We start from the raw sequence: 20,148 nt of genomic DNA, 5'->3' as shown, positions 1-20,148 counted from the left end.
CCAGTGAGCATTGGCTGAAAACTCAGGATCATTAAATTCATTGTCTTCTAATTCTGTAACTGCTGCATAAACGTGCAATATTCATAGCTTTTGCGGTGTTCATACATACTAAATGATTTTAGCAACTATATCCATGACACAAGAGTCTGCTTCAGAAAACTATAGACAAATATTTTTAACATATACCATGCAGTAGGATGATACAGAAAGGGAAGACTTTAGTTTTGGTTTAAAATGCCAGTAAGAAATTCCCTAGAGGTTGAGTAGTTAGGACTCCTTGATTTCACTGCCAAGGGCTGGGGTTCAGTTGCTCCTCAGGGAACTGAGATTCCCACAAGCTGTGTGACAGGGCCAAAAAAATTACAAGATAAATTGCCAATATATCTGGACTTTTGACCTAACATAGCTGGAGCACCACTTGTGTGCTGAAATTTTTTAAATGTTCTAGTCAAATTCCTTATTGACAGATACAGAAGATTAAGATATTTATGCCACAAGTTCAGAGATTTGGGCTGCGAATTGTGAAAGTTATCTGAGACAAAATGTATCCAAAGTATTTATTCATTGGGTAGTGTCATCTAAAATCTAGAGAAAAGTAAAACATTTCAAATCAAGTGATTTTTTTTTTTTTTTAATATATATCATTTGTTCAGTCGCTTAGTCGTGTCAGGCTCTTTGTGACCCCATGGACTGCAGCACACCAGGCTTTCCAGTCCTTCACTGTCTCCTGGAGTTTGCTCAAACTCATGTCCATTGTGACAATGATGCCATCCAACTATCTCATCCTCTGAAACCCTCTTCTTCTGCCCTTAATCTTTCCCAGCATCAGGGTCTTTTTTCCAATGAGTTGACTCTTTGCATCAGGTGACCAAAGTATTGGAGCTTCAGCATCAATCCTTCCAATGAATATTCAGAGTTAGTTTCTTTTAGGATTGGCTGGTTTGATGTCCTTGCACTCCAAGGGACTCTCAAGAGTCTTCTCCAACACCACAGTTCAAAAGCATCAATTCTTCGGCGCTTAGCTTTCTTTATAGTGCACCTCTCACATCTGTACATGACCACTGGAAAAACCATAGCCTTGACTAGACAGACCTTTGTTGGCAAAGTAATGTCTCTGCTTTTTAATATGCTGTCTAGGTTGGTCATAACTTTCCTTCCAAAGAGTAAGCATCTTTTAATTTCATGGCTGCAGTCATCATTTGCAGTGATTTTGAAGCCCAGAAAAATAAAGTCAGCCACTGTTTCCACTGTTTCCCCATCTATTTGCCATGAAGTGATGGGACCAGATGCCATGATCTTAGTTTTCTGAATGTTGAGTTTTAAGTCAGCTTTCTTACTCTCCTCTTTCATCCTCATGAAGAAGCTCTTTAGTTTCTCTTCACTCTCTGCCATTAGAGTGGTGTCATCTGCATATCTGAGATTGTTGATATTTCTCTGGGAAGTCTTGATTCCAGCTTGTGATTCATCCAGCCTGGGATTTCATATGATGTACTCTGCTTATAAGTTAAATAAGCAGGGTGACTATATTCAGCCTCAACATACTCCTTTCCCAGTTTTGAGCCAGTCCATTGTCTGTGTCTGGTTCTAACCATTGCTTCTTGACCTGCATACAGGTTTCTCAGGAGACAGGTAAGGTGGTCTGGTATTCCCATCTCTCTAAGAATTTTCCACAGTTTGTTGTAATCCACACAGTCAAAGGCTTTAGTGTAGTCAGTGAAGCAGAAGTAGATGTTTTTCTGGAATTCCCTTGCCGCACAATTGCACTCATCTCACATGCTAGTAAAGTAATGCTCAAAATTCTCCAAACCAGGCTTCAGCAATACATGAACCATGAACTTCCAGATGTTCAAGCTGGATTTAGAAAAGGCAGAGGAAACAGCGATCAAATTGCCAACATCCGCTGGATCATCAAAAAGGCAAGAGAGTTCCAGAAAAACATCTATTTCTACTTTATTGACTATGCCAAAGCCTTTGACTGTGTGGATCACAATAAACTGTGGAGAATTCTGAAGGAGATGGGAATACCAGACCACCTGACCTGCCTCTTGAGAAACCTGTATGCAGGTCAGGAAGCAACAGTTAGAACTGGACATGGAACAACAGACTGGTTCCAAATAGGAAAAGGAGTACGTCAAGGCTGTATATGGTCACCCTGCTTATTTAACTTATATGCAGAGTACATCATGAGAAGCGCTGGGCTGGAGGAAGCACAAGCTGGAATCAAGATTGCCGGGAGAAATATCAATAACCTCAGATATGCAGATGACACCACACTTATGGCAGAAAGTGAAGACAAACGAAAGAGCCTCTTGATGGAAAGTGAAAGAGGAGAGTGAAAAAGTTGGCTTAAAGCTCAACATTCAGAAAACTAAGATCATGGCATCTGGTCCCATCACTTCATGGCAAATAGATGGGGAAACAGTGGCTGACTTTCTTTTTCTGGGCTCCAAAATCACTGCAGATGGTGACTGCGGCCATGAAATTAAAAGATGCTTACTCCTTGGAAGGAAAGTTATGACCAACCTAGACAGCATATTAAAAAGCAGAGACATTACTTTGCCAACAAAGGTCCGTCTCGTCAAGGCTATGGTTTTTCCAGTAGTCCTGTATGGATGTGAGAGGTGGACTATAAAGAAAGCTAAGTGCTGAAGAATTGATGCTTTTGAACTGTGGTGTTGGAGAAGACTCTTGAGAGTCCCTTGGACTGCAAGGAGATCCAACCAGTACATCCTAAAGGAGATCAGTCCTGGATGTTCATTGGAAGGACTGATGTTGAAGCTAAAGCTCCAATACTTTGGCCACCTGATGCGAAGAGCTGACTCATTTAAAAAGACCCTGATGCTGGGAAAGATTGAGGGCAGGAGGAGAAGGGGACGACAGAGGATGAGATGGTTGGATGGCATCACCGACTCAATGGACATGAGTTTGGGTAAACTCCGGGAGTTGGTGATGGACAGGGAGGCCTGGCATGCTGAGGTTCATGGGGTCGCAAAGAGTCGGACATGACTGAGTGACTGAACTAAACTGAACTTGCTTTCTCTGTAATCCGACAGATGTTGGCAGTTTGGTCTCTGGTTCCTCTGCATTTTCTAAATCCACCTTGTACATCTGGAAATTCTCAGTTGATATCATTAGAAATGTCATATTCTGTAGGGCAGTTATTCAGTGGTTTAATTGAAGATCTTTCACTTTTTATAAGGTGTGTTTTTTTTTTAAAGTGTTTTCCTCATAATTGTCTGATAAACTGCCCATAGCTGAAATAATAATTTATTTTACCACATCTCCATCAAAAAATGGTATAGTAACCAGAGGTTACAGATTCTGATCCTGTTAAAAATCATTAAAATTTTTTTATTGGACTTTTTTTTTTCATTAGAAGAGTTTATTCAGATGTTCTGCCTGAGGGAGATTTTTACAGGCCTTTTAAAATTAATTAATTTTTTAATTGAAGAATAATTGCTTTACAGAATTTCATTGTTTTCTGTCAAAGATCAACATGAATTGGCCATAGATACATATATGTCCCCTTTGTTGGACATTTAATTCTGATTTCAGACAGTGTATTTTGTTGATTCATTTTTAATGTTAGGAATAAGCTTCTTTACATTTGCTGACATTTGTTAGTGGTATTTATTATCTTGAAAAGTTGTTTTCACAACAAAAGCCTTTCTGCTTTGCCGTGGTGGGGCGAATTGCAGCTGCCGTTCATTATGAGGCTGACAGCACACCTTCTTCCAGTCTCTTCTTCTTTGGTATTCTGAAGTAGTGCTGTTATTTGCTTCTCTACTCAATAATACGTCAATAGTATGCCTTCATTTTGAACTTAAAAATCTGTTCATGTTTACCTTATAAAACTAGATACATAATTTAACTATAATTAAAAGCTAATAGGTACTTTAATTACCAATTCTGAGTTGTGTAGGTATCACTGTAACTCAGTAGTTCTCAGTTAATGTAGTTTTGCCCCCCCGCCCCCCCCAGGGGACATTTGGTATGTTTGGTCATCACAGCTTGTGGAGGTGGGGGAGTGCTGTGACATACAGTAAATAAAGGTCAGCTGCTGCTGCTGCTAAGTCGCTTCAGTCGTGTCCGACTCTGCGACCCCATAGACGGGAGCCCACCAGGCTCCCCCGTCCCTGGGATTCTCCAGGCAAGAATACTGGAGTGGGTTGCCATTTCCTTCTCCAGTGCATGAAAGCGAAAAATGAAAGTGAAGTCGTTCAGTGGTGTCTGACTCTTAGTGACCCCATGGACTGCAGCCTACCAGGCTCCTCCATCCATGGGATACTCCAGGCAAGAGTACTGAAGTGGGGTGCCATTGCCTTCTCCCAATAGAGACCAGGGATGCTGCTAAACCCAAGACAGCCCCTATAACACATTGCCTACCCCAAATGTCAGTAGGGCTGAGGTTAGGGAGCCCTGCTGGGACTCCTGCTGTCTGCATAAAATATTCTTTAAATATATTACATTTTTAAATCCATATGTAGAAAATCATTTGAACTGAATCAATCCATTGGTATCAACTAAGTCGGTGATAGGTTTATGGGTAGTACTAGAAATGACACACATGGCCAATGTATACTCTAATACTGCAGTAGTAGCTTATGTAATATAGTAATTAAAGTGTAATGAAGTCCTTCCAAAATGAAGTTGTATCAAATGATTCTTTGTAGCTCCCTAGGTGAACAAGTTTCACAGTTTTCACTACCAACATGGTCTTGCCTCTTGAACTTCATACCCTACTTCAGGTCCTACAAGTAATTCAAACTTGACATTCCACAAAATATGCCTTACTGAGTATACCAATTGAATAACCATATCACTTTGTGTTTACTATCTCAATTAATGGTATCATTGTCTGTTCAGTTGCCTAAAGCAGAAATCTCAAGGCTGATTTAGAGCCTTCTCTCTCCTTTACTCAATCAGTCAGTAGGTTCTTTCAGCTTTACCTCTTCAATTTTTCTCAAGTTAATTCTCTATTTCTACAACTACCATTTTAGTTCAAGGTCTCATAATGTCTCACATTTATTCAATCACTAGAGCTGAATTTCAGAAGTGCCAGCCATCAACACTGATGATGAGAGTATGTTGGAACCACGTTTGAGGGCAGTTCAGCAATATCTAATAAAGTCCAAGTTGCCCAAACCTTACAGTACAGTAATTTCATTCCTAAGTATACGTCTTTGACAAACTTTCCCAAATGATTCCAAGGATGTATAAATAAGAACACATGTTGAGACTTCTCTGGTGGTCCAATGGTCTGGACCATGCTTCCAGTGCAGGGGATACAGGTTCGATTCCTGGTTGGGGAACTAAGGTCCTGCATGCCATGGGTGTAGCCAAAAAAAAAAAAACCACACACACACCATGTGTTAAGTATTGTTTTAAATACCAAGAGAGCTGAAAACCACCTACATTTTCAGCAACAGAATATACTGTGTATTTACACACTGGAATATTTTGTAACACTGAAAATGGATTAGAACCATACAAATCAATAGAAATCTCACAAATATTGAATAAAAATTGCAGGATAAAAAAATTGCAGGATATAAGGTAATATTAAAATTGCAGGATATAAGAATATTAAAAACAAAAATTAATAAATATGTATTATTTGGAGACATTTTTAGTAAAAGAATAAATCTGTTGTGTATAGGGATGATAAATGCCAAAATCAGGAGAGTGTTTACTTCTAGGAAGAGAGAGACAGGTATGCAATCCAGAAGAGGTACCTGGAGTGTTTGAAAGGTATTTGTAATACTTTCTTAAATTAGCTATTGAGTAAACAAGCATTCATTATATTCTTTTCTGCACTCTTTTCTATGTCTAAGCTATTTCGTTAGAAAAATCATCAGATTTTAAACCTTGTGTGATTCCCTGTCATTGATAGGGATAGGATAATGTCCAGATTTCTTCATATGACATCTTTCTAACCTTACTACTGCTCTCCCATCTGTCCTAAGATCTGGCTGAATTAGACTTGGCCACAGAGTATTAAATTTCATACCTTTGTCCCTTGTGCATGCTTTTTACCCAGAATGTCTTCCTATTCCTCTTTTCACCTAGCAAAATCTTACTTAATGCTTCAAAATCTAGCTCAGATGTCACCTTCCTACAAAGCTTACTGGATTCTTTGAGGCAGAATGGTTCACACCTGCATTGCTATAGGACTCTGTATTGTACATTTCTGTCTTAGAACACTTATCACATTGAGGTATAGTTGTTTACATGTCTGTCCATCATTAGATAGTGAACATCTAAGGACAGAGACTATGTTTGTTTACTTCTGGAATCTCTGCCCCTCATACAGTGCAGTATGGTACAATAAATGTTTGTTGGGTGCATGAATAGATGACTGGAATGGATGTTCTAAGGCTTTATACTACTACTGTTGTCTTCTAGAATCATCAGCTGACCTGAGGTCCTAAAAAGCTAGGAAAGTGGATATTGAGTTGCCTAAGAAGTTCTTATAGGGCTCCCCCCTTTAATAGTACTTCCCAGATATGTCTCTGGAGCCCCATTATAAGAGTCTGCTTCACATCTTAATAAACAACAGTCTTGGCAGCTCCTGGACTAACCTGGTATAGCCAGGAAGTAATGCTTTGGAATAGTTACCAGTGTCTCCCTTATTTATGAGCTGAGTTATTTATCCCAACACAGTAGAGCTTACAAACTTCTGATTTCCTCCAGGATAACAAGAGCACAGCCAAAAGATTTTAATTATCTGAAATGGGGCTTTGAGACAGCTAAAGCCACTTTGAAGTGAATTATTGATAGCATTATGCATTGTTTTTCTTCCCTTTTTTAAAGTAACAAGTTAAGGCAATTAATGCTATTTTTATCTTGCAGATTCACTGAATTTTAAGGATGATTTTAAGGATTCCTTAAAAAAAAAAAACCCTCATTGGCTGAATGATGGGTTGCTGTCATTTATGTAAGCTAGAGGCTCTGCTGAAGGAATCTGTGATTCTGATGCTGTTTATACACTCGTTACAGCTGTTTTGATGCCTTACTGCTCTTGGCAGTAAGGTGATTTTTCAGGCTTTTCATGAGGTTAAAGGTTCTCTGTGTGCTTCTGAGGACCCTCCCAAGTGTATATTGTCTTATAAGCCAAAGGGGAACCAAGGAAGCTGTTGAATTAACAGGCAGCTGCAGAGCAGAGCCGTTTAGTCCCTTCAGTGTGGTTTGGTGGAGATCAGAGTCTAGAGGCTTGTCTAGCTTTAAGTGAAGCAGCTGCATTACCAGCTGGAGACTGACACACTGCAGCGGGGCGCAGCACAGCTGAGATGCATCCACTCCTGTATGAGGCTGAAAGGGCTGCCTTCAACTTCGATAGCTGCTTTGTGTCTACACTTAGTTAAAGGGAGGGGAGGCTCAGAACTTGCCATGGGCATCTTTATATTAGCACTGAGCAAAAAGATGCAAACAGGACCCAGCAAGCAAAGGTTTCATGGCTTTCACTAAGATATCCTGATTCCCCTTAGCTGGAAAAGATTTAAAACAAGACCCTGGGAAAGGAAGCTATAACTTTTCTCTTTGCTTAGTTGCTCAGTCGTGTCCAACTCTTTTGCGACCCCCTGGACTGTAGCTCGCCAGGCACCTCTGCCCACAGGATTTTTCAGTCAAGAATACTGGAGTGGGTTGCCATTTCCTCCTCCAGGGTATCTTCCCTACCTGCAGATCAAACCCACATCTCCTGCGCCTCCTGCATTGGCACGTGGGTTCTTTACCACTGAGCCACCTGGGAATCCCAACTTTTCTCTTTGGTTTACTGGAAAACCTGGATGGCTGTGTTTTTGTTGTTGTTGTTTAGTTGCAATAACCTTAATTTAACTAATCTAGTAAGGTTTCTTTAGTCTGATTTAGTAAAAGTTGGGTAATAGTCTCCGTCCCCATAAGAAAATGTGTCAAAACATTCTTCTCTTCCCTTCCCTGATTAACTCATATTTCCATACTCTGCTCAAGTGCCATCTCCCTTCAGGGTACCTTTCCTAAGTCCCCAGCTTGGTCTAATATCCCTCCTCTGCGTGCTCATGATACCTCTCGTTGATTCTTTGTCTGTATAGCCCTTACAACATTATAATGAGATTGTCTGTCTGTGGCATGTCTATTCCACTAATCTATAAGTTCCTTGTTATCTGGGATAAAATTTCATTCACCTCCCCATTGCCTTGCATAGTACCTACACATGGTCGGTATTCACGTGTTTGTCAAACAAACTAAATGGTTACGTCATGGTCTGTGTTATCAAATCCTTAGCTTCAGACACTTAGGATTTTCTAGGTTTTGTAGGGACAGTGTTCCTTCACTAAGCGAAAAAGCAGTCAATTTGCAGAGTAGGGGAGGTAGAGAAGATAGAAGATTTCTTTCTTTCTTAAATGGTGCATACAGGATAAATAAAGTTCTAGAATCACTTTAAAACTAAATCTGTCCTTTTGGTAACATCACTTTTTCAGGAGAGGAAAAGCTTACCACTATTTCTGGTATATTGGAGAGAAAGCAGATAATAACTTCTTTGTGAGCATAAAACAATTATACCCAGCCTCCTGTAGAGACAATTTGCCAGAGCCAACCGCCTCGCCCTCCACATGGGCTTCATTTTCTTACTCCGGATTTCATAGACTCTCCCCCAAAGACCTTCATCTTGTTGCACTATTATGATGAATGTGTGGAGCTGGCTCTCACCCCCTGCTTTACTAGCTATTACTGGAGGTGCTGTCAGAGAATCAGGTCCCAAATTTATCCTCCCATTAAGTCCTCTCCTGGGCAGCTCTGCTTGGTTCTGAGTAGTAGTCATCTAGTCTCCTCTCCTTTTCCCACCTCTCACTGCCTTTGAATGTAAGGAAACTGCAGGCTCTGTTGCAAACAAAGAGCTACGATAGAAAGTAAGGCTATAAATCACTTTTACCACAGCTCTGTGTTTGCATTTGTCCTAGGTCTAGAGAGAAGTTCGAATATATGAGTGCCTGCGTGTGCATGTGCTATAAGACCTCCATCAGTTTGGGTCACAAACCCATTCCATCTCATTTTCTCAGTAGCTGGTCATGTCTTCTCCCAGCAATGTCTTTGGGAATCTCCTCTTGATAAAGAGTTAAAGATTTACAGATCTGTAAGCGCAGAGGCCTTATCTACTTGTCTGTATACTGTTAACTACTCCTCCGAGTGACAGACACATGGCCTTTGATGAGTTTTTTTTTACATGTGTTATATGATTTTGTAATTTGTCCCCACAAGGACTCTTACAGCTATCCTCTTGTGAGAGTTTCTGTTGAATAGAAGCTCTCTGGGTCTCTAACTTAGTAGACTACCATTTAGTCAGTTTGAGGCTTTTTTTGGTTTTTTTTTTTACTCTTCTTTGCAGAAAAAAATAGGGCCAAATGTATATCAGGTACCATTTGTTAATCTAGAATGATTGATTAAACACCAATTTCATTTAGCAAACAGTGAAGTTCAACAATAGATAGTGATTAGGTTGTTGAAAAAAATCAGACCCTTTAGATTTGGAGCTAACTCATTAATAAAGCAGATATTGAGGCTACTATTAACACTGAAAAAGCAATATTCCTTAGTAGTATTTCTTTTCCTGTGGAGAAAGTATTTTGCATTATTGTTGTTGTTCAGTTGCTTAGTCGTGTCCCACTCTTTGCAACCCCATGGACTGCAGCACGCCAGGCTTCCATGTTCTTCACCATCTCCCAGAATTTACTCAAACTAATGTTCATTGTGTTGATGATGCCATCCAACCATCTCATCCTTTGTTACCCCCTTCTCCTCTTGCCCTCAGTCTTTGCAGTGAAGTTTTAACTTTTCTCCTTTTCAGCGAGAAGAGATACCATCAACTTCACCTAAGCAGAATGGTTTGAAACTTTGAGGAGGTTATTTATTCTTCTTGATTTACCTGATTACTTCTTGATTTACTCAATTGTCCTATTCTCCTTACTTTACTATCCAGCTCCCCTGCTTTTTCTCCAACACCCATATATTCTACCTCTCAGGGCTCCTTTCTCTAGCCAACCCCACCACCTGCCTCTACTAGTTATACTCAGGCTTCTTAGCACTAAACCACTTGTACTAGGACTTTCTGAAGGCAACAGAACACAGCCAGAGCAGGTGAAAGAAGCCTGCTTCTTCAGAGCTGCAAAGAAAGGCAAAGCGCTCCACCACAGTGGGTGGGCCAGCAGTCAAGGCACATAGCAAGGCATCTCGGTGGTTAGCGCCTACAGGCTCAGAGCTGACAGTGTGCTGTAATAAGATTCATCTCTGTTCACTTAACTGATGTGGGCTTTATGGTAAATGTTCACTTGCTTAATTACTTCGGCAGAGTTGCTGATTGCCTTTCCTGAGGAGTTCTAAAAGATACCCCTGGGATGGAGCATAAACCCCTTTTCATGTCTTTTAATTTCATTCTTTACTTGGAGTAGTTGAAAACCAGTATGTGATCCATATGCCCACCCTCCTCTCTCTGATGACATGAACCTCAGACCCACTCCTTGCTAGTATGGTGTCCATATGGCCCACACTGGACTAACCAAGGAATCTGGTCAGCTGTCTTCTGTTTTTATCCACATGAGATCTCCATTCCTCCCTCTCCACTACTGAAGTATATGCACAGCTCTTCCCGCTTAGTTTGGAATCCATGTGCCTGTTTTTCTCTAACTATAGTATGGGATCCACAGAATATTCCCTGTTCTCCCCAGTCTAGCATGTGATTCACTAAATTAATTTCCCTCTGTTTTTGAATTGATAGGAAAAGAAGCCTAAGTTAGTCAGTTACTAATTTTTTTTTTTGCCATCCTGTCCCCCATATTCAAAAGTTATAAATGTCTTATAATAAGTTGATTAATTGTGCTGATGGGAATGAGGTATAATTAAAATGTTTCAGGGTTTTGGCACATGTCAGTTTTCTTTTTTAAGTTCTCAGGTCACATTCAAGGGATTGGAATGTTCACTGTTAATTAAAAATAGATCACTTCTTGGGGTTTTGAGCTGATCTCCACTGCCTCAGAAGTCCTTGCAGGTATGTATTAGGATTTTCTTGTATCCTGAAATAAGGTAGAAAGTCTGTTAGACATTTTCACATGGCCTGTTTTGTTCCTTTATAGTCACTAATTTCTGAGAGTGTAGATGGGCCTTGCTTCTGGAGACAAGAAATCCAGGGCTAAACTACTAATTGCAAAGGATATCAAAGGTTTACATCCTGCAGCCCTAGGAACTCTGCCAGCAACTCCTGGCCTGCCACTAGAACAAAGTAAGGGAATCTGTAGCACAGAATAATGGGATCTGAGCAGGGGGAGGCTTATCTTGTAGGTGTTTTGTCCTAGGAAAGTTTTGGAGCCTCTGTTCATTTATTGAGAGAAAGCTTTGATAAAAAGCAAGCATTTCTAAGGGGCATAGATTAAGTGGTATCTTCTATGGAAATGTACATGGTCTATTTGACTTTTGTGGTTCCTTCGTCTCCTGTGGTTCATTTTTCTTCATTTACTTTCATTGTGATTTTGGAAAGAGTGAAACAAAATCAGGCTGGTATCTAAAAAGCAAGAAGGAATTCTGTTTCCCTCTCTTAGCAGTGCTAGAAGAGATAATTTAGCCAAAATGTAAAGCCCATGGTATCTCACTTGGCTTAAATCTGTGGTTTGGGGCCACAGTAACTAGAAATTAGCTCATTTTTCAAGCAAAGTAGCTATAACCAATTGCTTAATTTCCAGCAGGTGATGAGGCAGAAACCTACATTGGGCAAAATCATGCATCAAGGTAGAAATCTCAAACTGCCAAAATGTGTAGCCATGCACAGCTTCAGAAAATGAGGCAACTGCCCCTCAGGCCATGTACATTTCATACACATTAACTCTTTCTTGTTTCCCTCCAGTTAATGAATTGTGAACTTTCGTTTGTCTAATGCAGAGACTAGAAAAATGTCCAGTAGGTGAATAACTTGCCGAGTATGATACATGTGCTTGTCACCTAGAAATCGAGAGAGATACTTCCTTAAGCCATTCCCCAAGTTAAAACCTGAGAGTTACCATTGGAAGGACTGATGCCCAAGCTGAAACTCCAATACTTTGGCCACCTCACGTGACGAGTTGACTTATTGGAAAAGACCCTGATGCTGGGAGGGATTGGGGGCAGGAGGAGAAGGGGACGACAGAGGAGGAGAAGGGGACGACAGAGGAGGAGATGGCTGGATGGCATCACTGACTCGATGGACATGAGTTTGAGTAAACTCCGCGAGTTGGTGATGGACAGGGAGTCCTGGCGTGCTGTGATTCATGGGGTCTCAAAGAGTCAGACACGACTGAGGGACTGAACTGAACTGCACTAAACCATGGTGTAGTTTGGGACTACACCATTCACTGTTCCATTTCCTTCAGTCAGTAAGTTTATGGTGGTTTAGTTGCTAAGTCGTGTCTGATTCTTGCAACCCCAATGAGTTTATGTATACTAATAAATCAAATTCTTTTGGCCAATTTACATACTTTGGATCATTGAATAAAGCACGCAACTAGATGCATTGGCCAGTAGCTCATCCTTCCTGATGGTTGTCAAAATGTCTTCTATAGTAAGGGTCCATTTTTGTGTCTCTGGTCTTGAAAAGAATGGCCACAGAAACAGCAGTATAAAGAAGGGGATATTTGGCATGAAAGGGTTAAGACCTAGAACATAAAGGGTGAGTTAGAGGAAACAGGTCACTTGCTGAAGTTTTGACTAGATAGTTTCAAAGTGAAAAGGTTAAAAGCTATTCTTATTTGAGGTTTTATTTTGTTTAATGTTAATCAGCAGAATCTCTGAGGCTTGTAATACACTGCTGTTAACAGGCATCAAGGGAAATTGCTTTTTTTTGTTGTTGTTGAATTGGATGGGCTGAAGATTCATTGACTTCATGAAGAGGGAAGCTTATTACTGCATGAAATGGGAGTATATGAGGCAATTCTGAAGGTGAAAAGAAATGTTAATCACTGCCACATACCACTAAAGTCATACCTTCACCCTTTCTCAGAAGCCAGTCTTGTAACCTGTATATTTGAAGGTTTCCCAGGTTGAAGCAGGTATGAATATGATGGTTTTCTTGTCACTTTCTTTTTTTTCCTTGTCTTTTTTTTTTTTTTTTGTCCATGCCATGTGGCCTGTGGGATCTTAGTTCCCTGACCAGGGATCAAAGTCATGTCCCCTGCAGTCCTGCAGTGGAATCAAGGACTCCTAACCCCTGGACCATCAGGGAATTATCTTTAATTCCAGATATCTGGGAATATATTCTGTAGTACAGATCACTGGACTGCTCTTTTGGGTCTAGGAAAACGGAAACTGCTTGAGGGGTTAAGTTTTCTTTAGGGCAAGTTATGGTTACATAGGAAGACACAAAGAAAAACTTTGGAAAGGAAACCCAACCAGGTGAAGAATACTTCTCTGGTACTCGGAGAGGTTGGTGTCTTGCCCAAGGTCTTACAGCCTAGAAGTAGAAAAATCAGAATTTTAACTTAGGTCTAATGCCTCTAAAGCTTTGTTTTTTACATTATGTGAATTATGTTGTGCAGGGAAATGATGGTGCTTTAACTGGGCCTTTCAAAAGGAAAACTAAGACTTTGGCTTTTTGGTAATGAAGAAAAATAGTATTCCGTGTCCAGGAGATGGTGGAGGACAGGGAAGCCTGGCATGCTGCAGTCCGTGGGTCGCAAAAAGTCAGACACAACTTAGCAACTGAGCAACAACAGTGTGAAGAAAACCATGTAAACAAAGCATGATATACAGGTGTACATGTTTAGCAAGTATTTGAGAATACAGGACAATAGCTTGATGAGACTGGGCTTGAAATCCAGATGTATCAGGCTTTAGGTATTCACCATAATCAGACCCTTTCATGTAAATCTGTGACCTTATAAGAATAGTGTTAGGGTGAAACTTTTAGGAATTTTCCTCATATGTACCTTGTTGCATATACCAGTTATGTTCCCTCTTTCCTTGGAATCAGAGCTACAGAATCTGCCTGTAAACAACCTTTGCCTGTTTTTCTCCTTTGTGCCTGAAGAATTTACATAGCAGCTTTTAGAGACAGTCTGCTTTCTCAGATGTCTTAGTAAGGAAACAAGCACCATGTTCCGAGCTTCTGGATGAAACTATTATTTATTTATTGTTTTATAAAAGACCCTTAGAGACTTCTGTCTATGGAAGGTAGCTGGGATTGTGAGAAATTGCATGTTAGGAGGATTTATGTTAGATTTGCATTGGATATAAGGAAGAACCCACATTTTCTCCTAAGCTGCGTTGCCTGCATTTTTTTTTTTTTTTTTTCATTGCCTGCATTTTAAGGTAACATTTCCATGTATTTCCTGGCTAAGTTGGGCATTAACTATGTGTCTCAGCCATCATCCATCCAGCACTGGGGAAAAGAAAGCCACTTTGCAGAGTCATGAGTCAGAGAGTAAGTTAAAAATGGACCAAGAAATCCCCAGCCAGTTTGTAGCTCAGCCTTGCTGTTCCATCTGTCCACTTCATTTTGCTTCAGTTTATATAAGTGACCCCTGTCTTCAGCAGTAAGAAGTTGACAGTTGCATTGGAGGGTGGCCCAGATTCTTGCCCTTAAAGGTGCTTTGGGTGCAAATCCATCCCTTACTGTGACTGACTTCAGCAATTTCCCTTTCTATGACATTGTCTATTTCTTCTTCCTTTCCCTTTTTGGAACTTTCCAATTCAGTAGTATTTAGGAGACCCAGAACCAGAGTATAACATACTACCCAACACCTCCCCCACTCCCTACCCCTAAACAAACAAACAAAAATTCAGGCTTACTTTTAGAAGATACTAGATTATTTTTATAAGAAATGCCAAAAAGTTTTTTCCTGACCTCCTCATATGACTTGAAAGGAAGAGAAAACTTTACTGTCTTCAGTGACAACGTTTGTTCCTTCTTTTGGGGACAGCTGTTCATGTCTGAGTCACCTTTTCTTCCGGGTTGGGGATAAAACATTTTTATTGTTATTTTCATGCTTTTGGAGAGTAGCTGGTGATCATGAACCTCCTTACTTGTGGTGAGATTGGACAAAAACCTTTGTAGACTTTAATTTATTCAGTTTTGCTAAAGGCTTGGGAATATATTGGTGAACAAAATAAATTTGGTGCAAAATAAATTTCATGGTGCATTCAGTTCTAGTGTGAGGAAAACTGATGGTTTGGTAAGAATTTGTATTCCCTTTCCCCACTAAGTTCTACCTCCAGACTCCTTCCCCTTTCCTTAGGCCTTATTTCTTTAAATCCTCTTCCTAGTCTTGGATGGATGGCTTTCTCTGAGTAATGTAGGCAGCTCCAGTCATTTCTCAAAAACAAAAAGTAGTCACGAGTGTTGAGACTAGGAGAACCTTCTTTCTCCCCCTTCAGTCTACTCATAACATTTTATTCCAAGGAGTTCTATGTTCAACAGCCAGAAGTTGACGTGGTTTGACAAATGCAGACCTTTTCATCTGAAGATATCATGCATGTTGCCAGGAGTTGAACTTTTCTTATCTCTGGGCAGAGTTATTCCTCCCTGCACATGTGGCTTCCAGTGTCAGTGCCCGTATCTCTGCTCCCTCTTATGGCACTGACCACAGAGGCCTCTCTAGAAGAAGCTCCTTAGACTCTGTCCGCTCTAATTTATGACAGAGTGACCCAGTGAGCTCCTTTTCCTCTTGCCACCAGCATCATGGGCATACACAAGCTCTAGGAAAATTATCTTGGTGTGTGAAGAACTCTGGGATCTGTGAATTCTATGTGGAATTGTTTACTAAGGAAAGCAGCTTGCTCAAGAACTGCTGGAGTCGAGGATGCCTTAAGCCAAGACTGGTGTGCTGCAGTCCACGGGGTCGCAAAGAGTTGGACACAACTGGGCGACTGAACAACAATTCATATGTTATAACTCAGACATTTAATGTGTGCAACCCATTGTTTAATATACTCACAAGGTAATACAACTATCACCACAATCTACTTTTAGAATGTTGTCCCCCCAGAAAGGTACTCCATATCCTTTAGAAGTCCATCTGCATTTCTCCTCTAATCCTTCCCTTAGCCCCAAGCAACCACTAATTTATTTTCTGTCTGTATAATTTGCCTGTTCTAAACCTTTCCTGTAAATGGAACAGTACATTATGTGGCCTTTTGTGTCTGGTTTCTTTCACATAACAACTTTTTCAAGAATCATTCATATTTTAGCATTTATCAGTACTTCATTCCTTTTTGTGGGTGAATAATATTTAACTATAGCTATACCACATTTTATTTATCTATTTGGGTTGTTTCTACTTTTTGGATATTATGAATAATGCCACTGTGAACAATTATGTACAAGTTTTTGTGTAAACATAATGTTTTCATTTTTGGGGGCATGTTAAAAGAGTAGAATTTCTGGGTCATAGGGTAACTCTGTGTACTAACATTTGAGGAACTGCCAAACCACTTTCCAAAGTAGCTGTACCATTTTACTATCCCATCAGCAATGTATGAGTTCTAATTTCTTCATGTCCTTGCCAACACTTGTTAACTGTCTTTTTGGTTATTACTATCCTGGTGGGTGTGAAGTGGTATCTCATGGGGGTTTTTCATCACATACATGATTTGCAAGTATTTTCTCCCATTCTGTGGGTTGTCTTTCATTTTCTTGATGGTTATCATTTGCAGCAGAGAAGTTTTTAAACTTGACCTACTTCTGTTTTTTTGTCACTTGTGCTTTTGTTACCCTAAGGAATCATTGCCTCACCCAAGTTCATGAAGATGTACTCTCATGTGTTCTTCTAAAAGTTTTATGGTTTTTAGATCTTATATTAAATCTATGTTCTATTTTGAGTTAATTTTTGGTATGGTATGGGTATGGTATGTGGTTCAGCTTCATCCCTTTGCATGTAGATATTCAGTTGTTCTAGCATCATTTCTTGCAAAGATTCTTTTCCAACTTGATGTTTTGCTACCTTTGTCAAAGAGAAACCTTAGTGCATAATGGCTGTTTCCTCACTCATTGTCCATTTACACCATCCTCTTCTTCCCTACTCCTCCTCTCCTTTCAAGTCTCCTTTTCAGAAATACTTTGGAGCATGAGAGTTTTCCATTGGCAAAGGCTAGGTTTTGTTTGAATACCTGAAAGGCTGATATTAGATGAAAGCCAATCTCAGTGTACAAAAGGAATTCCTTGACAGTCTAGTAGTTAAGGACTCTGTGCTTTCACTGCCGAAGGCCTTTTTTGGATGAAGTGAGTCGTGAGGGAATTAAAATCATACTTTAATCATTCATCTTCTGATAGAAAAAAACTGCCATTTCCTGTCTGGAAACCTAAAATTTTAGACTTCAGCACGTGACAGTTGCTACCTGTTTTGACAGGTTTTGATCAATGAAAATGAGAGAGCTACAATTAGAATGACTTAGTAGTCTCCTCCTCTCCTCCCAGATGTTCAGAAGAAATGATGGTAGATCTTTTTAGAGGTGGTATCAGTGAGAAGGAAAGCCTGAAGAAAAGAGAGAGATTCCTCCTTCATCCATAAATCTCGTATCTCATTGTTCTCCCACTGAGAGCTGGTCAGGCATGAGTTTCATTCTGGGGGCTACCCCAGGTGGGGCAGCGTGAAATCACAACCCAGGTGAGCCCTGGTAGCCTCCAGACTTCTTGGGAAAGGAGAACCTAAGTATTTCGGTCACTGCAAAGGTATATGTCACTCAGTGTGGGCTGACTTAGCCTGATTTTGGTGTTTTGTCATCTCTTTGCTGCCTCAGAACATACTTCCATTTCAACAGTATGAAGTCCTGAGCACTTTAATAGGAACCTTCCAAACCCTGTCTGAAATGCCTTGCTAAAGAGCATGGAGGGAGAACAGCCAGTGTCACTGTTTTTCTTACCTCTTAGGCCTAGCACCCTGCACCTGGTATCTCCAGAAAATCAGATTAGTACTCAGATTTTACAGATAACAGTCCCAAATAAACAGCAGGAAGGGTAAAGCAGAGGCATATACTGTGTCCTGTGTGGGTCCTGAGTTAGAGATTATTAACTGGATTTACACTGTTTCACCTGTCTCAGGTTTCTAAACAGTCCCTTAAGTTGCCTGGTGGGAGACCTCCATCATTTGAAGAGATCTGAAGCTCTGTGAAGAGAATGTCACAGGTTATATTGGAGGATGATTTTATGTTTGTTCTAAAATATAAATTCTCAGACTGACAAATCTATCATACTCTCAGGATAAGTTTGCCTAAACAGCATCAGCATACATGCCCTGCAGTATCAAGCATAGGCTTGCATCCGTAGACCCAGCTGATAGTTGGCATATGTAACAGTTAGAAGGGAAGGAAATAAGTGTACCCTCTGAAGATAGTACCTTCCAATTTTTTTCTTTCTCTCCCCCATCTCCTCTCTCCTTTGTTTCTTGCTCTGAGATCCTTCCCTGTCTTTCTTTCTTCCCTCTTTTTCTTTCTCCTTTCTCTCTCATTTCTTTCTTGCTTCCTTGCTTTCTTTCTTGGAAAGAAAATTCCTCTGATAGGAAGGGAATAGAATTACAACATCCCTATCTGTTCCATTCCCAGGGATTATTTCATTGTCCTAACCTCAGCAGTTTCTCTGGATTGCCAGCTGGGTCCCAGTGGCTGCTACCATCCCACCCAGACAGACATCAGGGTTTTTTGGAGTTCTCTGTTCACCAAACCTAGGCACATCAAAACAAAAACGCAATTCTAGTTCAGCTGAGTCAGGATTTTTTTCAAACACTTTTCAAAAAATGTTTTTATTAAGAAATTTAAAGAAAACCTTAAAAAAAAAACCCTATAAAATCATGAAATAGATGTATTTATAGAATGCAATTTCCATTTTCCAAAATAACTGAGGTCTGATAGTAGATTGATTTGTCTATTGTATTTCCTTTCCTCACTCCCATCTCTTTTGGGCGCTGAATTCTATGACTCAGACTCTATCCTGGGTTAACTGTAAGTTAGTGCTACTGCTAGGTTTGGTGGGATTCTCAGTTCCCTATACCTGCGCGCGCGCCCCCCCCACCCCGTCTTCTCATTGGGTTTAGCCTCCTGGTTTTCCTTTCTGTTCCTGGACTGTTGTCATCCCTGCCAGTATCCTCAAACTTTGCTTTCTGACTGAGAAAAATATTTGATCCCGCCCCCAACTTGATCACAGTGGATATTTTGGATTTAGACCAAGCCCCACAACCTTAACTTGCAGATAATAACATCTCTACCCTTCTTGACAGTCTCTTGGAAAATAAGTTACCAAAACTTGCCTCTTGTGCCTGACCCATTTCTGTCCTATTTGATTTAGTCATTCATTGAATATTTATTGAGTACTAGCTGTGTGCCAGGCATTGTGCTAGATATTTAACATTGCTTTACTATATAAATATTGCATGAATCCTCTTAAGGTTTAGTTCACTCTTTCAACAAACATTTATTGTATGCCTGCAATGTACTATTTCTAGTTACTGTGCTAAAACAGATATTATTCCCGTTTTATCCCTCTGGCAAAATATACAGCTTCCAAAAATCATTCAGAAAAACATTGGTCAAACTGGGATTCCACGCCATGATTTTCTTTTTAAATTTCTGGCTTATACTTCTGATATTTGGGTTAGATTAAATTCTTTACTATCAGTAAGTTATATTAAAAGAATATATTGGTTTCTATTATACTATCATACACACATTTTAATAAACTTTATTTTGGAATAATTTAAAAATTACAGGAAAAAACACAAAGATAATGCATAGAGTTTCTATATGCCCCTCAACCTAGTTTCTCCCCTCTTACATTACCATGGTATGTTTATCAACACTAAGAAACAGGCATTGATACGTTACTATTAACTAAACTCCATATTTTGTTTGGGTTTCAACAGTTTATCCTTTAATGTCCTCTTTCTGTTCCTGGATCCAATTCAGAGCATCAAGTTGCATTTAGTCATATCTCACCAATGGGCTCCGGTCTATGACTCTTCCTCAAGTTTTGTTTTTCATGACCTTGACAATCTTGAGGAGTAACTGGCAAGATACTCTCCAGAATGTACCCCAGTGTGGGTTTGTCTGATGTTTTTCTTGTGCTTAGATTGAGATCATGAATTTCTGAAAGTACATGACAGAGATGAAGTGCCCTTCTTACCAGACCATACCAGGGGTTACATGACATCACTGGTGATACTCACC

The 20,148-nt window shown here is 40.0% G+C and overlaps 1 protein-coding gene across 2 annotated transcripts in view; it reads left to right on the top strand.

Annotated features, from left to right (window-relative positions):
* ARMH3 (armadillo like helical domain containing 3) overlaps nt 1-20,148 on the top strand; it is a 168,421-nt gene that overhangs the window by 116,951 nt on the left and 31,322 nt on the right. Inside the window, exon 24 of one of the 2 annotated variants that reach the window (XR_009696137.1) lies at nt 10,918-11,020. The exons of the other annotated variant lie outside the window; for it this stretch is intronic. The gene's annotated coding sequence lies outside the window, so the exon portion shown is untranslated. The remainder of the gene's footprint in view (nt 1-10,917; nt 11,021-20,148) is intronic. 2 annotated transcript variants of the gene reach the window in all.

This window comes from Dama dama, chromosome 15 (genome assembly GCF_033118175.1).
Source record: "Dama dama isolate Ldn47 chromosome 15, ASM3311817v1, whole genome shotgun sequence".
NCBI classification, from domain to species: Eukaryota; Metazoa; Chordata; class Mammalia; order Artiodactyla; family Cervidae; genus Dama; species Dama dama.
The sequence above is the reverse complement of the archived record's forward strand: the minus strand, read 5'-3'. Positions and strand labels throughout refer to the sequence as shown.